Source organism: Melanotaenia boesemani, chromosome 1 (assembly GCF_017639745.1).
Source record: "Melanotaenia boesemani isolate fMelBoe1 chromosome 1, fMelBoe1.pri, whole genome shotgun sequence".
Classification (NCBI taxonomy): domain Eukaryota; kingdom Metazoa; phylum Chordata; class Actinopteri; order Atheriniformes; family Melanotaeniidae; genus Melanotaenia; species Melanotaenia boesemani.
In genome coordinates, this window is record NC_055682.1 from 6652573 (window position 1) to 6675273 (window position 22701).

The 22701-nt window shown below is 40.2% G+C and overlaps 2 pseudogenes; both read right to left on the minus strand.

Annotated features, from left to right (window-relative positions):
* Nucleotides 1–4362: 4362 nt before the first annotated feature.
* LOC121641702 lies at nt 4363–6888 on the minus strand (annotated as a pseudogene).
* A 12743-nt stretch (nt 6889–19631) lies between these two features.
* Nucleotides 19632–21839, minus strand: LOC121642396 (annotated as a pseudogene).
* Nucleotides 21840–22701: the final 862 nt, after the last annotated feature.

Consider the following 22701-nt stretch of genomic DNA (forward strand, 5'->3'; position numbering starts at 1 on the left):
TTCCTTCTTTATCCTTTACTTCTTTTATACATTCGAAGTTGATTTTGTTTGAGATTAAGATTGCTACACCCCTTTTACTGCTCCCTGTATATGAACTGTAAACTGTATTCCTAAAACCCTTTTCCTTAAATTTCTCATGTTCTTGGTCTGTAAGATGTGTTTCCTGTAGATAAATTATCTCAGCTTTTTCTTTTTTAAACTTATTAAGAACTTTTTTTCTTTTGATTGGATTATTTAGCCCATTCACATTTAAAGATATTATTTTTACTTCATTAAGATGCATCTATAGTCAAGCAGTTTTCCTTGTTTGTCACCTTGTCACCATCAACACAATTAACTGTAAGAACAATAACCAGAAAAAACGTTTATGAACTTTTACCCAGTAAGTTCAAGGACCTTCCGTCGGTCCCCAGGTCCTGTTGGTAGGGGAGGGGTAATGCCTTCTGGAAAAGGAGGGCCCCTCAGTAGAGGTAGGATAGTACTCAGAAGTGAGTCTTCCCTTCATTCTACACTTGTCCAACGGTTCATATTTTTCTCACCAAGCTTGCATTATTAAAGACATCAACTTAGATAGGGAGATAGGTTGAGGCTGTCCTTAGAATAACTATTCCAAATGAGAAATAATGTCGTACAGAACTGACCAGCCATATAAAAGTTTTTCAGCTCACAAATAGCAATTAAGCTGGAACAAAGGAATTAAACCAACAAAAAGTCTCAAGAATTTTCCGCCTCGTAGTCTTGTTTTGATCATGTTTATATTCTCTACCTCCCATCCTTCGTACTGTCACCTCTTCTCCGAAACTCCTGAAGCCTCTGTTTTGCTCTCTGACTGGCCCCTGTCGATATAGGTGGCTCCCCGATCCTCTCCCATTGGAACACTTCTTTAATCCTGTTGTACACTGCGTCCTCTTGGTCCCCTTCTCCCATCTCCACCTCGAGTCCCTTCTCCTGCATCTCCTGCGCTGCATCTTGTGGGTTGTCGTATATTTTAGTTCCGTCTTGCCAGTGGATTTTGATTTTTGTCATCGGCGTCTGAAACTTTATCCCATTTTTCTTCAGCGCCTTCTTTATACCGGTGTATGCTTTGCGTTTTTTGACCACCTCACTGGGATAATCATGATCAAAGAACAGTGGTTTATTATCCACTTGTACTCCTTTCTGCCACGCTTTCTTGAGAATGGACTCCTTTGTATCAAACTGTAAAAAGTTAACAATGATCGATCTGGGCGCTGCTCCGGGTCCAGGCCTCCCCACTGTTGCTCTGTGTGCTCGTTGGATTAAGAGACGGGTCTCCTCCGGTAACTCCAATTCCCTCCGCAGCAGATTTTCCACGTAGCGGGGGGTGGAATTTCCCTCCGCACCCTCCGGTATTCCGAAGATCCTTATATTATTCCTCCGTGATCTTCCCTCTAAGTCAGTCAACTTTTCTTTTAGGGCTCGCTGCTCTTCCAAAACTGTTAGGAGGGCTCGTTTCGACTCAACGTTCCACTCTTCCAGTTCTCCTATTCGTGTTTGCGCTTCTGCTAGAGCTTGTTTCTGCTCTTGAAATTCTTTCTGACTTTCCGACAGTCTCTGGTCGATTTGCTCTTTGAACGAGTTTAATTCTTGCTTAAGGTCAGTCTTCACTTCATCTTTGAGTATTGCCAGATCGCTTTTCATTTCTTGTTTCAGCCCTCGTATTTCCTTTGTTATGTTATCGATCCCATCTTGCCATGCGATAGGTGCTAGCATACTCCCCTGAGCATTAGCTGTTAGCCTTCGGTCTCCAGCGATTTCTCCTTCCATTTCCAAGTCTTTTTCGGTTTTGTTTTGAGTTTGTCGTCTTTTTTTATGTCTTCCGCTCATCCCCACATATCTTCCAGTGTAGGTCTCGAGTTAAGTTATTTTGTATGGGGAAAGTTATGATTTTCTGGTGAGAGCTCTGATTCAAGCTTCCATCTCACATGCTCCCAAACCGGAAGTCCTCATGCTTTAGTCTTTAAGTGAAAGCAGAATGAAGATATTTACTCAGACTGAGTATAATGGTGTTAGAGGGAAATAGAGACTTTTCTACGCTTATTTAACACAGAATATATTTTTGTTAAATGTGGTATAGGGAAGGGGGGGCTCCAGGAGAGCCTGAAATTCCTGGGAATTCAGCCATTCAGACTGGTGTCATTTATGGATTAATTTATGTTCACATAAATCACAGCCGCTTTCAGAAAGGTTTTAATCACAACTTGCCATTATTTTCAAAGTTAGAGTATGTCCATATGTTGGATTGGGGAAAGACAAGTCATTTTGATACAGCGGCTCCTCAGTATATACATAAGCATTATATATGTTTTTAGAGTAAACCAGCCCCCTATAATGAGTACTAAAAATACCATAAATGGACCTTGGGTTTATTTTTTGGACTACAAAGCACAACATGTAAAACACATTAACAGAAATGGACTTTTTCAGTCTATGTATTCTATAATACAAATACATAAATAAAAATACACTTCAAAAATAGAAAAATGCTTGAAATCTACATAATAATAATAATAATAATAATAAAATGATAAAAGAGAGGCAACCCTGCCTATGGGACAATGTATGCAATGTATGTTATCTTTGTTTGGATAGTGCATCTCTCCCTCTTTGGACTGACAATCATACACAAATAGATTTTATTTAACTAGGTGAAAAAGTACATAAATATGAAAAGATACTATTGAGAATACTAATAAATGAAGTCCTTTCTGCTCCACTCTCTCTCTTTCTACTGTCAACCAATAGGAAAATAACAGAAAAATGTTTTATATCTAATAAGTGATATAAACATTGACATATTGATCCAACTTACAACAACTTATTACTTATTCTTGATAGACAGATCATTTGATCTAACACTCTTACTTGAAACTGGCTCTTCGTTTTTTTTTTACAAGAAAACAATCTTAGTCCATGATGAGGCTGTCTGTCTGTCTGTCTGTCCACACACTCACACAAAACAAGAGGTATAATGTTAATAGCATCCAGTCAATTAGCAAGTCAGTTGCTGATTGTTATTTGAAACCCTTACAAGGGCTGTTTTGTGACTGAAACTTTTGAAACTTAGACTGACAAATGTTCAAAAAATTACCTTAGAATTAAACAATAACAAATCAAAGGACTTAGTTTATATATATATCTATATATATATGTGTGTGTGTGTGTGTGTGTGTGTGTATGTGCGCACACGCATGACAGCAAGAGTGAATGAGAGACTCGCATGTTGCTCCATAGTAGCTCCAGTATTGCTCATTTTCTTTGTCTAAAGAGAAATAAAGGAGCCATTAAAAACACTGAACTGGAACTAGCAAGGTATCTCCTTTAAGTGTCAAGTACGACTCCCTCTAATTATTCTTTTTCACCTATTTCTCCTTGTGAATTTTAGGAGAAACATATGAGAAACATCTTAGACAAAATAGAAAGTAAAATGAGGCTGAGATGAGAATCACCAGTTTGTCTTCCGAGCTGTAGAAGAGCAAGTTTTGAGCAGTAAAATTTTCCTCTTGGCCAATTTGAAAGAAAGCCCAGTGACAAACCTACTTTATTATTTATTTACTTTTTATAATTACTTATACTCCCACACATGAGAAACTACACAGACTGGTGTTTTCAATAGGCAATGCAAGCCAAGGCAGTTTATTTGTATAGCACATTTCATGTACAGGACAATTCAAAGTGCTTTACATAAAACAAAGGCATTACAGATATTTAGAAATAGTAAAAGGCACCAACACATAATCACAATAAAATAATAAATTACATTAAAATTATTAAAAGCAAGATAAGCAAAAAAAAAAAAAAGTTAACAGCATTGCTTATCAACGCAAATCCATAAGGAAAAGCACTCCAAAGTTACAGTTCTACTATAAATGCTTGCATGGATTAGTTCACATTAAGTATGAGTGGCCAACTGTTTTAGGTGGCCATACTGGCGGTTACCATGGCAGCATTAATAAAGAGCTGGTGAGGATCAATTTTAGAATTTTATTTGGTATTTGGTGAAATTAATAGACAATTATCTGTGATTCTTAAGGGGGCACAAAGCTTTCTATTCAATCACAGTGTCATAGAAAGCAGTGAAGCTACATGTACATGATGAACTGATTTCAATCCAGACTTGATCTTCACTTGCAAATGTATACATTTTTTTTTAATTACCAGGCATCCCAGTGATCCTCAGACAGTTCAGCTTCATTATTGGGCTTCACAGCTGTCCGGCTATAAATGGAAAGACTGATTTTTCCTTTTAATGCTATTCTTAGATGCATAAAGAAATATTTGTTAGAAAAAAAAACCTTTGTACCTGAGTTCACTTCTCAAAAAAGTTTTTTTGTTTAGGCCTTCTGTCATGACAGTAAACATATTCACACTTATGTTCAAATTTATCCCAGAAATTTCATCCCACACAAATTCATCCCAGTCTCTGAAGTCTTTGTGATTTTGGCCACACTACCGAGTACGGACCATGTCATATTGTTTCGGTTCCCATATTAGGCGAGTGACCATAATATCACTCTTGTCACCAATAATGGGGTCCCAGCAGTACTCAGGTGAGAGGAGGCGGCTTGGTTTATAAAGCCAGAAGTACTTGTTTAGATGACTCTCATCATGCCACAGAGCCTCCACTTCATTCATTTTATCCTCCATGATGCTCACATGACAAAAGTCTGCCAAAGCCTTCACTTTTTCCAACGATCCTCCGAAGATAGCAGCATGGTAGTAGTAATCTCCCTCCTTCATGTAAGCTTTAGATTTGGGTTGTTTGTCAAAGGTGAAGCTCTCCTTTGGAAGTTTGTAAAAATGGGCATGGAGCAAAGCCACAGACTCCCCGAGGGCTTCTGAACCAAATCTCCCCTTAAACTCCTGATCAACATCAAAGCAGAAGAGATAACTGAACTTTCCTTCGAGTTCCGTTTCTATCACTTCTGATATGGTCTTCATTCGCATCATGGAGATGTCCTGCCATCTGCTATACTTTTACACCTTGACAACTTTCAGGTCTCGTTGAGGAGCATGTTCAAATTTCGGCACCTTCTCTGGTAAATCTGTAAACACGTAATATGTCACCGGTAATCCAATCATAAAATGCTTTTCTGCTGATGTTAGGAAAGTGTTGAGATAGGCATCGAGGTACCTTTAACAGACAGGGAGAGAAAAGAAAAGTTGGACTTCACCACTACTCAAAAATGATCTTGCACCTTCTTCAACTTTTTAAGCTGGAACAAAAACATAAATATAAGTGTTATCAGTCTAGTGTATGATTACTGTCACTGACTCAAAGTCTTACTAGTTCACTAAATTACAGGGCATACTATTTACCTGCTTGGGAAAAAAAACCCTTGAACTCAGAACTAGTAATTGTCCCCACCTCCCAAATGACGATGTTTATAGAAACACATACCTTCCTACAGCAAACACAGTGAGTGCCACGGTTGTATTTCCTTCTTGGTGCTTTTTGTCATAAAGTTTGGGGTCAAACATTAACTCCCAGATGACAGGAGCATCCCAGGAAGTGAGCATCTGAACTGCTGGTCTGGCACTGAAATACAAAGGAAAGACCAAAGAAAGTGATCAGGAAACAAACACGTTTCATCACTGAAGATAATTTCACACTTCAAACAGACATCTTTTGCATTTTAATGAGATTAAAAACTCACCACTCCAGTCAGAATTAGTAAGGCCTCTTATTTGCACATTTGAAGTTAGGTTTCAATCTGTGAGTTTCATCTTATTTAAATTAGCTTTAAATTTATATATAACTAATATTTCCACCATAAATGCGTCATTGGTGGGGGCTGCTAACCATTGGCATGATAACAACATGTCTGACAAAGAGCCTTCATTCCTAATCAGGACAGTCAGCTTTTTTGATGTTTCAAACTTCAGTTAGAAAAGAGACTAAATTGGGACAAAGAACCTGTTTATTATTATGTTTTCATAATTGCTATTATAAATCATTTTCCCTCATTTACCGTACCATAGCACTTTATTTATTGTTTCCCTAATGCAGCCCTAAAAATGTGAACGTTACATAATACGGATGCAAGAACCAAAAAAGTCTTACATTTTTTGACAGATTCATTCTTTAAACATGACTGACTCTGCACTAAGGTCAACACTTGTTTTTAGTTTCCAGGTTGCTATGATCTGTTGAAGAAATTGTATTTAATTTCAGATATATGATCTTGTTTCTGTTATTTTCACTGTTCTAGTACTATCTTCGTTTTAAACAGCAGCTATTCTGCTAAAGGACAACTGGAAGTCAAAAGCTAGCTAGATGTTTTTTACTTTGTTACTAAATTCTCTGCTCAGGTTCAATAGAAATGTTCAAAAACATTTCTATAATGTAGATAATGTCCAGGTAGAGGTCATGTTGTCTAAACCCATCTGCTTTTTCTGAGAGAAATCAGAGTTTGTATGTAGTATTTATTTATTGTTAGTGGAACAGAGGGGATTTTGTTGGAATGAGGCTTTTTGGTTACTTTGTTGTTCTGTTATTTTGGGTATGTTGATATCAAATGACTGGAATAAATAAAACTTAAAAACCTGAAAGCCCTGCATTTATGTATGATTTTACATATTTATAGTGTTGAGAAATGAATGTATAATATTTGCAATAATTACATAATTGTGATTATTCCTCTAACAATACCTGTAACATCAAAATCTATAATCGTGACATAATCGCAACTTGTTATTTTACTCTGTAAATAACCAAGTGTGATGTTGGTAGGGCCACTATAGGGAAAAGGGTAACTCATTTGTTTCCGATCGTGGCTACTGGTTATTTGAGGGGATAATATGGAAATGGTGGAGAGCTATGCCCAGGATGTTACGTGAGTCTGTGATGTAGCCAGTGCTGTCCTCCATGCTGCATTAGCAGACTGAAGATAGCCGACGCTAACAGACTCAATTTACTGGTCCACAAGGCTAGAAATGCTGAATGGAACTGGACTCTGTCAGAGGAGAGGATGTTGTCAAAGTTTAAGAAAAGTATTAGACAACACTTCACACCCACTCCATGTTGTGCTGGAGAGTCACAGGAGGACTTTCGGCAGCAGAATTATTCCACCAAAGCAAACTACTGAATGTCACAGGAAATCATTCCTGTTTATCGGTGTAAAGCTCTATAACCCACTCCTTACTCATTAGTAACCGGTCAGTCAATGTACATGTTAAACCCCCCACACACACACACACACAAAAATATATATTATACCTACCTACAAAATACATGTTTACTCCTTGTATATATTGTGAACTGTTGTTATTCCTTATCAAAGAATTTCCCTTGAAAATGAGTAAAGTGGACTTTTGGTATTAATGCCTTATAGTCTTATTTGTATTTTTTGTATTATTATTATTTAAAAGCAAATGAAAATCAGTAAAGAAGTAAGAACAAAAAAAATAAATAAATAAATAAACAGACCATGTCCAGCAAGCAAATTTAGCTTTACTAAGCGTCATTAGGCTCTGCAAACCTCCTCAATCAGTTGTGCTTTTTTTATTTCTATTTGTTGCTAGTTTAACCTTTCCGTGCATTTTCTAGTATCTACATGAGTGGGAATGGTATATTTGTTAATTTGCTGCTTTAGTGGACATCAGTAACAACACAAGCAAGAATTCAGACAGGATGGGACGTCATAATTACGTAGAAGTCAGACTGCTGTGAGTCCAGTTGGACACAGGTGCTTTCATGTAGTGCTAAAGGCAGTGCTTTTTTTTTTTTAAGTCATTTGTTTAAATACAAGATCAGCACTTTATTTTTTTAAAACTTACTTCTCCTTCCTCCTTTCTTCTTGCTGAACAAGATCTGGCAGATCTGCAATGTAACAAAAGAAGTCATTTTTTTTTTTTTTTTAAACATATCTTTATTAGTTTTTCAGTATAAAAAATACAAAAAATACAACAGTGCACCATAAAAAAAAAAAAAAAAAAAAAAAAAAGGGGTGGGGGGGGCAGACATGTTAACACTTCAGACAGTTAAATCAATGTCGTAGAGGTTGCAATCTTCCAAGAAATTGTAAAATTTTAACCAAATGTCCCAAAATTTCTGAAGTTTGTTTTTAGATATATATGTTAATTTCTCTAACGTTAAAATTGAAGTCAGCCCTTTGAGCCATTGAGACAGTCCACACATCTTTTGCTCTTTCCAGCATCTTGCAATACATCGTTTAGCTTCCAAAAGACCGAAATACAAAATTACCTTAGTATTTGCAGCTAGTACAAAATTTTTGGGGCACATATTTAAAATGCACAACATGGGATCAAGGGGAATCACTCTACCAATAGCTTGACTCAACAGGTGAAGCACATTTTTCCAAAAAACATTCACTTTTGAGCATTCCCACATGCAATGAAAGAGCGACCCTTTTTGAGCTCCACATTTATTACAAGTGTCTGGGATGTTTGGGTTGAAATAATGTAATTTTGAAGGGGTTATATACTGTCTAGTTAACCATTTATATTGGAGAAGTTTAGAATGCACATTAATTGTTTGTGATTGAGCTATAGAGAAAGATTTGTACCAGTCATCATCTGATATATTCACTTGCAAATCGTTCTTCCATGCATGTAGTATGCTCTGTGCTGATTCTTTAGAGTTATACATAAGCAAATGATACAGTATAGAGACCTGACCGTTGCCCTTTAAATGGTTCAAAATCACACCCTCCAGAGATGAAAGAGGGGGGAGTTTTAAGCTGTTCCCTTGCCTTGTTGCAATAAAATTTCTCAGCTGAAGAAATTTGAAGAAATGTTTTGAGGGAATGAGAAATTTGCTTTTAATTTGTTCGAAAGACATGAGAGTATCATTCCTGTAAAGGTCAGATATTGTTTTAATGCCTTGATCGAACCAGAATTTGAAACCAGCATCAGCTCTGCCAGGAAGAAAATTATTATTCCCAAATATAGGCGTGAACCTAGACAGAGGCATCATTTCTCCCAGGTAGTCGTGTATATCATACCAGATCTTAATGGTATTCTTCAGGAAAGGATTCTTTGTTTGTTTAATCAAAATTTTTCTGTCAGCAGAGTAAAGGTATAGATTAAGAGGGATTTTAATATTTACCGATTCCATTGAGACCCAAGCAGGGGAATGCTCGTGCACAAAATAGAACATTGCAGCTCTGATTTGGGCGGCCCAAAAGTACCAGGTTAAGTTAGGGAGTTGTAGCCCCCCTCTGTCATATGGAAGATATAGTAAGGAAAGTCTGAGTCTTGGGCTCCTGTTGTTCCAAATGAAATTCCTAAATAATTTTTGCAGATTTACAAAAAAAGATTTTGGTGGAGAGAGTGGTATTGACTGAAATAAGTAAAGATATTTGGGCAAAACTGCCATTTTTAATATGTTAATACGACCAATCAAAGATATAGGTAATTTCATCCATCTATTTAGAAGTTGTGTAACTGACTCAGTTAAAGTGTCAAAATTACATGCAACAATGTTCTCAATGGAAGGGGTAACTTTCACACCTAAATAAGTAAAGCCCTGTCCAGAGAGCAAGAAAGGGGTGTTTATTGTAGGGTTTTGTTGCTCATTCTCGTTCAGGTATAGTATTTCAGATTTACTGAAATTGATTTTGTAACCAGAAAAGGCACTGAATGTATCTATAATTTTCAATATGGATGGTATTGACGCCTTTAATTGAGAACAAAACAAAATCACATCCTCTGCGTATAAGGCGATACGGTGTTCTGTGTCACCTATTTTAATTCCTGAAATATCTTTGTGCCCGCGAATGGCCATTGCCAAAGGCTCAATTGCCAGAGTGAACAAGAGGGGCGACAGGGGGCACCCTTGTCGGGTTCCTCTACAGAGTTTAAAAGGGGCAGAGAAAAAGCCATTGGTCAAAATTTCAGCCTGGGGATTAGAGTATAGTAGTTCAATCCATTTTAAAAATTTGTTCTTTATACCAAATTTTTTCAAAACTTCGAATAGGTATTGCCATTCGATCCTATCGAAGGCTTTCTCCGCATCCATCGAGATCAAGGCATTGTCCCTGCTCCCACCTTTCTCATAAATGATATTCAATACCCTACGTATATTGTGGAACCCCTGCCGCCCCTGTATAAAACCACTCTGATCTGCATGTATCATCTCAGGTAAAAGTTTCTCCAGTCTTAGGGCTAATAATTTGCAAAGTATTTTGTAATCATAATTCAACAGAGAAATTGGTCTATATGAGCTACAACATGTTGCTGCCTTATTTGGTTTTAATAACAGGGTGATTGTCGCCACCTTAAGTGAGGGGGGGAGAACCCCATGAGTAAATGATTCTTGATACATATCTAATAAGAGTTGAGACAATTTATCCTTAAATATTTTGTATATTTCAATAGGTATTGCATCAGGTCCAGGGGTTTTACCCCCTTTCATGTTGCCTATAGCTGAGCTGATTTCTTCCAATGTTATACTAATATCTAGGTCAGTTAAATCATTTCTTTGCAAAGTGGGAAAATCCAAATGATCCAAAAACTTTTCCTGTTTTGAAGCTGAACCTAGGTACTCCGATTTATATAGGTTTTTGTAAAAAACACAAAACGTATCATTAATTTGCTTGGGATCAGAGGTAATCTGTCCTTTATCTGTAAGTACAGAATTTATTGTTCTCTCTGTTTGCATCTGTTTAATACGCCATGCCAAAATTTTGCCCGCCTTTTCACCTTGCTCATAATATGACTGTCTCAGTCTCAGTAAACTCTTTGTGGCTTTATTTACAGAAAGGGTATTGTACTTTGCTCTGAGTTTATTCAATTCCAAAATTAGAGAGTTAGAAGCACTTCTAAATATTTTATCTTCAACATCTTTAATTTTTTCCTCCAGTTGCACCATTTCTAGCTGGGATTTTTTATATTTAAAATTAGTAAAGCTCATCATTTGTCCCCTCAAAAAGGCTTTAAAGGCTTCCCATTTTGTACTTGCAGTAGTTTGGTTTTTATTATGTTCAAAATAGTCATCTATTTGCTTTCCGATGTATTCCAAAAACTCTGGATCTTTAAGCCAAAAAGACTGAAGTCGCCACCTACTGGTGAACCGCGGTAAATCTGGTAGGGTTAATTGAAAAGAAATGGTGGAATGATCAGATATAACAATACTGTCATACCATGAATTAGTAACCAAGGGAGCCAAGCTTGCAGAGACTAAAAAATAATCAATCCTCGAGAAGGTGCGAAAAGCACTGGAGTAACAAGAAAAAGCAACTTCATCTGGATGCATACTCCTCCAAATATCAACCAGGTTGAATTCAGCCATAGAGTGTAGAATCTCCTTTCTTGAGTGTTTATGAGCAGTGTCAACTCCTGTTGATCTATCAATAATGGGATATAACGTACAATTAAAATCACCCCCTATAATGAGATACCCAGAAAGTGGGGCAAGGGACAAAAACAAGTTCCTAAAAAATGAGGGGTTGTCATTATTAGAGCCATATATATTTACAAGGTTTAGTCTGTGAGAGGAAATCTCACATTCCACAATAAGAAACCTGCCAAAGTGGTCATTAGTAATATTAATAAGATTAAATGGTACACTATTGCGAATAAGTGTAATTACACCCCTAGATTGAGAGCTGAACGAGGCGTAAAAAACATGACCGGGCCAGCGTCTCTTTACTTTAACAATATCTTCAGCAGTTAGGTGGGTCTCTTGTAAAAATATAACCTGAGCTTTTATTTCTCTAATTCTGTTCATAACCTGCTTCAACTTTACCAATCTATTCAACCCCCTTACATTCCATGAAGTTATTTTGAGATCTGGAAGTGGCTGCATTTATATAAGGGGATAGGACAATACGTGTCTGCCATAAAAGAGGGAGGGGAAGGGGAAGTGAGAAACGCTGGTGCAAAGTAAAAGTAAAACTGTGAACACATCTGAACCCTTGAACATGATAACAGAACCAAACATAGATGCACTAGCATACCCAACTAAATGCACCTAGCCCAACCTTGTCAGCATCCTGCCAGGTTTCCGCTCCTTCCCTAATTCGGAGAAGAGGCGGCGTCTTCAATCTAGGCTGCACAGCTGAGGCTCATTCCATTTAACAGATGACAGCATAAAGTCTCCTGGATCACATCTAGTCTTCGCTGGATTGTACTTCTTATGTGGTAACCAGCTCGGCACAGATCCAAGCCTGAAAACCCGTATCCTGTTTATTAACTGGTATCTTGTTCTGTTCAGAGCTCTTCACCCTGAACCAACTACCGGGCTTGTGTTGCCTGCCTGCCTGCCTGCTCCTCGCCCTGCCTGCCTGCCTGCCTGCTCGCTCCTCGCCCTGCCTCCCTGCCTGCCTGCCTGCCTACCTGCCTCACCTGACACTGGATTCACCTGCCTGCACATTTCACTACTGTAAATAAACACTTGTCTCTAACCTACCGTGTATTCCTTTCCTTGGGTCCTCCTGCTGATCATGACAAACCTAACTTAGTGTAGATAAAGCTATTAGGCTCCGCTGATCCACCGGCAACTAGCCTAATAGAGGAGCAGCAAAACTAGCAGCAAACAAACCAAAGCAGAGACACTCCGATCATGGGTGAAAAAAAAAAAAAAAAAAAAAAAAAAAAAAAAAAAATTGAAATTGGACCAAAATGCATATTTATGTACACACGTGTGGAATTTACAAGACCACACAGATTGGAGTCATGCTTAAAATAAAAATAAATCAAAGTCTTATGTACCACCAAACTCAAAAGATTTAAGTCTGATTATGTCTCCTCAGCCCTTTGTTACAGCTTACCTCCAGGTATGAGGTGAGTCATAACGTAATCCAGTCAATGATCATAAACCCATTCTTGTTTACCAGTAGGCGATCCATTTCTACGTGTCAAGCTTCGTCTTCCCTGTAATGATAGCAGCAAATACATATTTGCTTAGTATCTGTGTTTATGTTGTTTATACCTCCCGCCAGTAGGGGGCACTGATGGTGTGTATATACGTAGGCGGAGTGTTGATAGAGCCAGTTGTTATCGTCTGTACATGACATGAGAGACACTAATAAATGAACGAGTACATTGCTCTTCAAGCAACTGAGTCTTTATTAAGAGCCCACAACAAAAACAAGACATGGTGTCAGAAGATGGTCTTGAAGAGAGGTACTGGTAAATGTAAACAACGAGTTACCAAAGGAAGCTAATATTAGCCACACAGCTAACAGTACCGACGCATCAGCTCAGCAAGGAACTTGGTGTTGCTAACTCGCGGAAAAAGAAAAAACGTAGAGAACCAGCGACGACATAATGGACGGCATACACCCACCACCCGCCCTTCAGCTTACTGGGAACGTGGCTGAAAATTGGAGGAGATTTAAGCAACGCTTTGCTTTGTACTTATCGGCAATTGGACTTGACGAGGCAAGTGACAAAAAGCAAGCGTCAGTGTTTTTACACGTAGTGGGTGAAGATGCACTGGAAGTGTATAATAACTTCACTTTTGCTGATGGGGAAGGAATGAAGCTGAATAAGATAATGGAGCAGTTTGAGGCTTACTGCATACCGAAGAGAAATGTGACGTTTGAGAGGCACAGATTCGTCACATGTGTACAGACTACAGGAGAAACGATTGATCAATATGTAACAGAGCTACGAAACAGAAGCAAAACGTGTGAATTTGGAGGACTGACAGACTCTTTGATAAAGGACAGACTTGTGTGTGGGATTCCTGATAATGGTCTAAGAGAGAGGCTACTGAGAGAGGAACATCTCGACCTGGAAAAAGCATTGAAACTGTGCAGAGCGGCCGAGACGGTAAAATTGCAAGCAAAAGAACTGTTCGGTGACGGCTACAAGGTAGATGCTGTGAACAAGAACACACACAGAGTCAATAGACAGAGTGCTGCCCCTCAGATTAAACAGCAGTCAAGGTCACCAGGTAATCGAGACAGTAATGAAAAGACTTGTGGTCGATGTGGCACACAGCATCCTCCTAAGAAATGCCCTGCATATGGTAAAACATGCAACAACTGTAACAAGAGTAACCATTATGCCCGGTGCTGCAGAAAACCAATTCCAAAACAAAGTAAGGTCCATACAGTGGATGAAGATGACGCTGAGGACTTTTATGTAGATGCTGTGACAAACAACAAAGAGGAGAAGAAGGACTGGATGATGACACTCAAAGTGAATGACACGCTCATGGAAGTTAAACTTGATACCGGTTCCCAAGCGAACGTCATATCAGAAGCAGAGTTCAAGAAAATCAGACCTAGACCCAAAATACATACAACTAAAGTGAAAGTAAGTGGATACTCGGGAGCAGAAATACCTGTGAAAGGAAAATGCATAGTAAAAGTGACACACAAGGACAAAGAACATACACTAACATTCATTGTGGTTCTGAAGAATGTGCAGCCCATACTAGGTTTATCTGCGTGTGAGAGGCTGAACCTAGTAAAGAGAGTGCTGGTTGTGGATGCTGATGATGACATGGACTATGATGATCTGATGAAGGAATACAGTGACCTGTTCCAGGGTCTTGGCTGCCTTTCAGGAGAGCACACGATCAGAGTCGATACCAGTGTGCCACCAGTCATTCATCCATGCCGCAAAGTACCATTTGCTCTTCGAAAGCCGCTGAAAGATGAGCTGGACCGAATGGAGAACCTGGAGGTGATCGAAAAGATCGATGAACCAACAGAGTGGGTGAGTTCTCTTGTTATAGTGGAAAAAAAAAATGGACAGCCAAGAGTATGTATGGACCCTAGAGATCTAAATAGAGCTATACTAAGAGAACACTTCAAACTCCCCACAAGAGAGGAAATAATGTCACAGTTTGCAAATGCAAAATATTTCAGCAAACTGGACGCATCATCAGGGTTTTGGCAATTAAAGCTGGACGATGCAAGTTCAAAATTATGCACGTTCAACAGCCCATTTGGCAGATATAGATTCCGGCGACTGCCATTCGGCATTGCTTCAGCACCTGAAGTGTATCACAAGACAATAGATAGATAGATAGATAGATAGATAGATAGATAGATAGATAGATAGATAGATAGATAGATACTTTATTGATCCCGGGGGAAATTCAAGCATCCAGTAGCATATACATACATTAAAGGTTAGTACTTGACATTAGGGGTTAGTACACATGGTCTATGAGCACCTGGAAGGAGTAGACACGTCAATGGACGACATCATTGTGTGGGGAAGCACAAAAACGGAACACGACAAGAGACTGAGAAGTGTGTTAGAGGCAACCAGAAAAGCAAATCTGAAGCTGAATAAAGAAAAATGTCAGCTTGGAGTACAAGAACTGACGTTTGTGGGGGACATCCTGAGCAGTGACGGCATCAGACCAGATCCCAGGAAAGTGACAGCGATTGAAAATATGCCAAGGCCACAATGCAAGAAGGATGTACAGAGGTTTAATGGCATGATCACCTACATGGGAAAGTTCATACCTAATCTCTCTGAGAAGATGGCGCCTCTGAGACAACTGACTGAAAAGAAAGTTGAATGGGAGTGGAATCATGAGCATGAGAAAGCATGGCGTGACTTGAAGAAACTGCTCACAGAAGAGCCAATTCTGAAGTTTTATGACCCGGCGAGACCTATTAAGATCTCATCAGATGCATCACAGAGCGGGCTTGGAGCTGTTCTTATGCAGAAGTATGGTGACTGGCAACCTGTTGCATATGCATCACGATCTATGACGGACGCAGAGACAAGATATGCACAGATTGAAAAAGAACTGCTCAGCATAACATATGCCTGTGAAAGATTCCACCAGTTTGTGTCAGGGCAAGCGATCAGTGTTGAAACCGACCATAAACCACTGCTTGCATTGTTCCAGAAGCCACTCAATGACTGCCCACTGAGAATCCAAAGAATGATGATCCGACTGCAACGATACACACTCAACGTGATGTATACCCCTGGTAAGCTGATGTACACAGCCGACGCGTTATCCAGAGCTGTTGACCCTAGAGAGCCAGCAAACACCAAAATGGACAATGATGTACGAGTATATGTCAACATGATCACAAGTGCACTGCCAGTCGCAGATGAAAAAATGGAGCTTATAAGAACGGAGACGAACAAAGATGACACTTTAAAAGTGCTGTGCAAAACCATCTTGGATGGATGGCCCAACTGTAAGCAAGACTGTTCACCGGTTGTTCAGGAGTACTGGAATTGCAGAGCAGAACTGTCAGTTGTGGATGGCATCATCTACAAGGGAAGCAAAATAGTCATTCCAAAGTGTCTACGAATAGACATGCTCAAGAAAATACATGCGGGACACCTCGGCATTGAAAAATGCAAAAAGAGAGCACGTGAGGTGATGTTTTGGCCTCGGATTAATCAGGATGTGACAAATGAGGTATCAAACTGCTCGACGTGTTTGAAATATCAAGCAAGCAATCCTGCGGAGCCGATGAAGCCACACCCTGTGCCAGACCGACCTTATCAGAAGGTGGGTGCTGATCTCTTTGTTTCTGGAGGAAAGGACTATGTTGTGGTCACAGACTATTACTCCCTGTATCCAGAAGTCTGTAGGTTACACACTACGACCGCAGAGACTGTGATTACATCCATGAAGGCCATATTTGCAAGGCACGGAGTGCCGAATGAAGTTTTTACAGACAATGGTCCACAGTTTTCCAACATAAAGTTCAAACAGTTTGCAACAGAGTGGGAATTTGTTCACACGACATCGAGTCCACACTACCCACAATCTAACGGGTTAGTGGAAAAGTCGGTCCAAACTGTGAAAAGACTGATGGGCAAGGCATGGGACAGCGACACTGACTTCTACCGAAGCCTGCTGGTGTATCGCTCAACGCCACTAGAGTGTGGCATGTCACCGGCTCAGCTCCTTATGGGACGACGCCTGAGATCAAACCTGCCCATCCGAGATGACCTACTTCGGACAACGGAGGGAACCGGCGTGAAGGAGTTCAAGGAGCAGCAAAAAGCAAAACAAAAGTTCTACTATGACAGAGGAACGAAGAACCTACCTGAACTCCTTGTAGGGGATCATGTGAGGTTTAAACATAAAACAAACACTTGGACACAGAAAGCAAATGTTCTGAGTGAAGTTCAACCAAGGTCATACACCATTCAGACAGAAGATGGAGCTCTCCTGAGACGGAATCGCAGAGATCTTCTCAAGGAACCTGCATCTGAAGAACAGAGGTTTGAGGCTGCTGAACAATCTCACCGCATGCTTGAGACTCCATCGGGTACCCAGATACAAGAACAAACACCTAGAAGGTCTTCAAGAAATGTGAAGCCACCTGAAAGACTCATTGAACAAATCTGAAAGTGTATCTGTGTTTATGTTGTTTATACCTCCCGCCAGTAGGGGGCACTGATGGTGTGTATATACGTAGGCGGAGTGTTGATAGAGCCAGTTGTTATCGTCTGTACATGACATGAGAGACACTAATAAATGAACGAGTACATTGCTCTTCAAGCAACGGAGTCTTTATTAAGAGCCCACAACAAAAACAAGACATTCCCTCTCTCCGTTCCCGTCCTTTTTTAGTTGTTGTACGAAGAGATCTGCCTCAGAGGGGGTGTCAAAAACTCGACGCTTCCCCCGATGGGTGATCAGCATCTTGGCAGGGTGAATGATACCGAAGCGCAGGTCCGGAATGCCAAGAGCCACCAGTTGATTTTTGGGTCAAACAGCCTCCTCTGCTTGCGGAGCTCCACTGAAAAATCTGGGAAGAACATGACTTCCTTGTCTTTATAGATCACGGTGCTCTTCATCCTGGCAGCATTCATGACTCGAACTTTATCAGAAAAGTCCAGAAACTTCATAATCACTTCTCGAGGGCGTGCTTGGTTTACTGTCGAGTCAGCATCGTGTGGTCTGCCGAGTCGGTGCGCCCTCTTAATTTGTAATGGTCCAGGGAAGTTTCCGGCTCCAAGCACCTCCGGAATCCACTTAGCCAGGAAAATACACAAGTCCTTCCCCTCTTCCTTCTCTGGTAGCGCCACTAAGCGTACATTGTTTCGACGACTGTGATTTTCCAGCTCTTCAACCTTCCGTATTAGCGATGCTAGCTCTGCTTTCATGGTGCCATTAGCAACCTTCAGTGTACCAATGTCATCTTCATTCGTAGCAATTCTGTCCTCCGCCAGAGAGACTCGGGCTGCCATTAACTTTATGTCAGCCCTCACTGCTTTTATTTCAGTGAGCATCGTGTCAAATCTTTTCCCCATGTCTTCCTGCATCAACCGAAGAGCAGATATCGGAACCGTTTCACTAGCATTAGCCACCTCAGTTAGCCCGTCTGTAGTAGTGTGGCTAGCTTGTTGTTCACCATCCCGAACAGAGTCCAACTTCTGTAATTTTGCAGGATTCTTGACCGGTTTAGGAGGCATTGTGGTTGTTTCTTTTTTTTTTTTTTAATCAAAGTAGGTTACGAAATTGAGGGATATTCAATGAAATAGGTAGTTAAAGTCTTCAAAGTTTCGGAGCGTCTCTGCCACGCGTCCGCTCAGCAGTGAACCATAGCTCTCTCTCAAAAGAAGTCATTTTACATGCAACCCAAGGTGTTGTCAACTGACCGAAAAACTACTTCTGATGTAGGCACACACACACACACACACACACACTTATTAGCTTAGGTAATTTTGCAGCACCGTTGACAGTGTGTGCTTGCTTTACAGTGGTATTAAACGTTTGAAACGCAATATTGCACTCTTAGCTAAAACAGCTTGTAATAAAAAATTATTTCATGCAAGTTGTTTTGAACATGACAATACCAGGATATCCTATTTAAAAAGAGATTGTTGTAGTTCATAACATTAAAAAGAACCTTAATAGCCAAGTGAAACTAACTCATTTTAATGTGATGTATTTATATGCCTACTTAAAACTAATATAATAATCTGAAATTAAGATGTGGTCAAACCCCTTTTATAAATTCCCAGTTTCACCATTCAGCCTCCTAATGGCATCTACAGGACTCTTCAGAAATAAACTGATATGTGCTCTTCCTGGACGGAAAAAATACAAAATGGAGACAATTGGCATCAAGCATCAAATGAGAAAAAAGAAAATCTAACTGAAGTGATTTAACATAAATATGTTTGCATGAGTTTATCATCACTTATAAGGACAAGATTTGGGTCTTAATCATAAATGCTAAGCCTGTTTTATTCCTTTCATTAATCAAAATAGTTGGTTTTACATTTAAGATGAATTAAATTCGGAATCTACCTATTACATGATCAGCTTCACTATGGGGGCTTATCGGCGCCACCCAAGTAGAAGAAAACTTATAACACAATGTTATTAACTGATTGTTATATTCTTCATGTTAAAACGTTTTATTCTTATCATAACACATTTTCACGTTGTTGCAACATACATAGCCTAGTTTTCCCGTTATATAAAAAAGTTATACGGCATGGCAAGTTTAAGTAAAAAAAAATAAAAAAGTCAGGCGATATAAACAGATGCCGTTTTATCTGCGCCAGCAAAAAATTCCGCATGACGCTGGTTAATATGGACCCAAACAAGACTTGCTTTAACATTGAATATGGAACAAGCAACACTTATTACTATACAATATATAACTTAATAATCCAGATATGCAAAATCGAACTTAAAAAAAAAAACATCAATGACATTCATTTATTTTATTAAATAAAATTTAAATAATAATAAATAATTATAATAATTATAATTTGAAAAATAAAATAACAATAATAAATCAATCAACCATTCAAGCCCATGTCTTGGAGTAGCAAGAAAAAGTGCATAAAGAAAACGGAAATTATTGCTCAGTTTGCTACACACTGATCTAATCTGATGTGCCCAAGCCAGATACCTGGCATCTCTTCTTGGATGATAGTTCATCAATGTCTGGGCTCAGGCTTTGAGCCGAGGCAATCCTCAGTGTCGAGCGAAGGTGTTCATCAGTCAGACGTCTCCTGTGAGATGTTTTGGTCATCTTCATCGAGGAGAAAAGTTGCTCACATAGATAAGTGCTGCCGAACATGGAGAGCATCTGAGCAGCTTGGGTGCGGAGCTGAGGCATTGTGTCAGGGATGAACTGTGGAAACTGTGCGGCGCCCACAGCATCATACTTTGACTTCAGCGTATCATTGCACTGGAGTTCAATTAGCTCCATTTGGAGGTTGGTTGGTGCATTTTCCACATTAACTGCGAAGGGATTACTGAGCAGTTCAAACCTACATTTCTGGACATCAAAGTCGGCAAATCGCCGGCAAAACTCAGCGCCGAGTACACTGAGATTTTCAGCAAACTCTGCGCATGGGAACAAGGTGGTAAAGAACTGCGTTTTTATGGTTTGGCAGCAGGGAAAATGGCCAAGGTTTCCTTGCAGCATCTGATTCTCCCACAGGCACAGTTTAGTTTTAAAAGCCCTCACTGCAGCGTACATGTCTGTAATGATGAGCCCCCGCCCCTGAAGCTGCAGGTTCAGCGCATCGAGATGGCTCGAGATGTCACACAGAAAGGCCAGCTCACACAGAAACTTTTTGTCCCGAAACTCTGCTGTGTTCTTCCCTTTGCTTTCCAGAAACTGACATATTTCCTCATGCAGCTCGAAACATCTGTTCAGTACTTTTCCTCGGCTTAACCATCTCACCTCTGTGTGATACGGCACGTCTGCGTATTCAGAACCACACTCCTCCAGAAAAGACTTAAACTGGCGGTGATTCAGACCTTTGGCTCTTATAAAGTTAACTACTTGTGTTACTGTGGTCATAACATTTTCCATCTTTAGGGCTTTGCCACACAGTGATTCCTGATGTATGATGCAGTGATAAACAGTTAGTTCACCTGCACAGTTCTCTTCCTGCATCTTCTCCCGGACCCTGCCCACCAGTCCACTTGTTTTACCGCACATCGCTGGCGCACCATCTGTCGTTAATCCCACGAGTTTATTCCACGGCAGCTTTATTAAAGTTACACATTTGGAAACTTCCTCAAAGATTTCCTTTCCTGTGGTTGTGCCATGCATTGATTTGAATCCCAATAGCTCCTCCGTAACACACATGTTTGAGTCCACTCCACGGATGAAGACTGACAGCTGAGCAGTATCCGATGCGTCGGTGCTCTCATCCACAGCAAGGGAGAATGCAACGAAATCTTTTCCTTTTTCCATAAGCTGGTCATATAGATTGGTGGCCAGATCACATGTGCGCTCAGCTACTGTGTTTCTGCTCAGGCTCACGTTTGAAAAGGCTTGCTTTTTCTCTGGGCACACGACGTCACAAACTTTCAACGTGCACTTTTTCACAAACTCTCCCTCATTAAAGGGCCGGGCTGATTTAGCGATCTCTGCTGCCACAATATAACTGGCCTTTACAGCAGCCTCACTTTGTGATGTGGCTTTTTTTAACTTATTCTGTTGTGAAACCAAACTTCTTTTCATCTCCTCTACTTTCTTGCTCCTTTGAGTCATGTCCAGGTCCTTGTACTTGTCATGGTGTTTTGTTTCATAGTGTCTTCTAATATTGTAGGCCTACTCCTTCGTTATAGCCACGTTGAATCCACAAATCAGACAAACAGGTCTGTTTTTTACAAATGTAAACAGGTATTCTGTCTCCCACCTGTCCAGAAAGCTCCTGTTGTCTGCCTTTCTTTTCGTCATTTTTGCGAAGGGGTTCCACAGTGACAGTTGTAGATCGCTATAACTACTGTCATAGAGGAGAGAGCGTTTCTGGGACCTGTCCTGATTGACGGCCAAAACAACAGCAAGGCATTATGGGATTTGTAGTATTAGCGATAAATGAATGCGCTGTATAATACCAGTGGGCCAGCTCGAGTAGTCATTTGGTATAGCCTCGCGGGCCAAATATAATTACACTGCGGGCCAAATTTGGCCCGCGGGCCAGAGTTTGACACCTATGCTCTAGTGCTTCTGTCAAGTGACAGGCAACTCGGTCTCTGAACGGGTCTTCCTTCGTTCGTTCACAGCTCAAGCTGATCAAGCTCAGCAGTACGTTCGCTCTCGGCTCGGTCTCTTGTTCATTTGTCACGTGATAGCTACCGAGTCACTGTTGTGCTGTTAAACAATGGCAGGGAGGATGTAGGACACAAATCACTTTATTGTGGTGTGTATTTGCTTCCCTACGTTTTCATGTGGTTTGAATTGCTTGTGGCATTACCAGTAGTTTTGTTGCCTTCAGTATTTACTGCTTGAGAATCGCGGACTTTTTTACAACGCCACCTGCTGTAAAAAAGAACGACATGATTCGTTCAAGATTCGTTCACTTTACTGTTCGAGTGTAAAAGACCTGGGTTAGTGAAAAGAGTAGAACTTCGCATCACTACTGGAGAGCTCACCCGTGACGTCGGACTGGGGAGGTAAATGGTACCTGCAGAGCCACCACAGGGTGGGGGACCTTGACAATCCTGGAATGAAAGGGTTTTGTGTGTGTGTACATGTATGTGTTTCCCTTTCAAATTTCTAGTTAATTGAGGTCATAATAATCATCAGATTAGCTGAATGAACGGGTTGAGACACATCATTTTCCATTAACAGTAATGATGAATGCTCTGTGCCCCATCACCCCTCCTAAATTTGACAAAATGGTTTACTCCACACCTGCCCGGTCAGTTCAACTCAATTAGGCTTCTTATACACACACACAGAGCAGCTTCACAGAGCCATGTCTATGGCGTTTATTCGGTTCCAAAAGCAGCGCGCTTGAAAACCGCCCGCGCACATAAAAACAATGCACGTGCACGGGGATCACCGC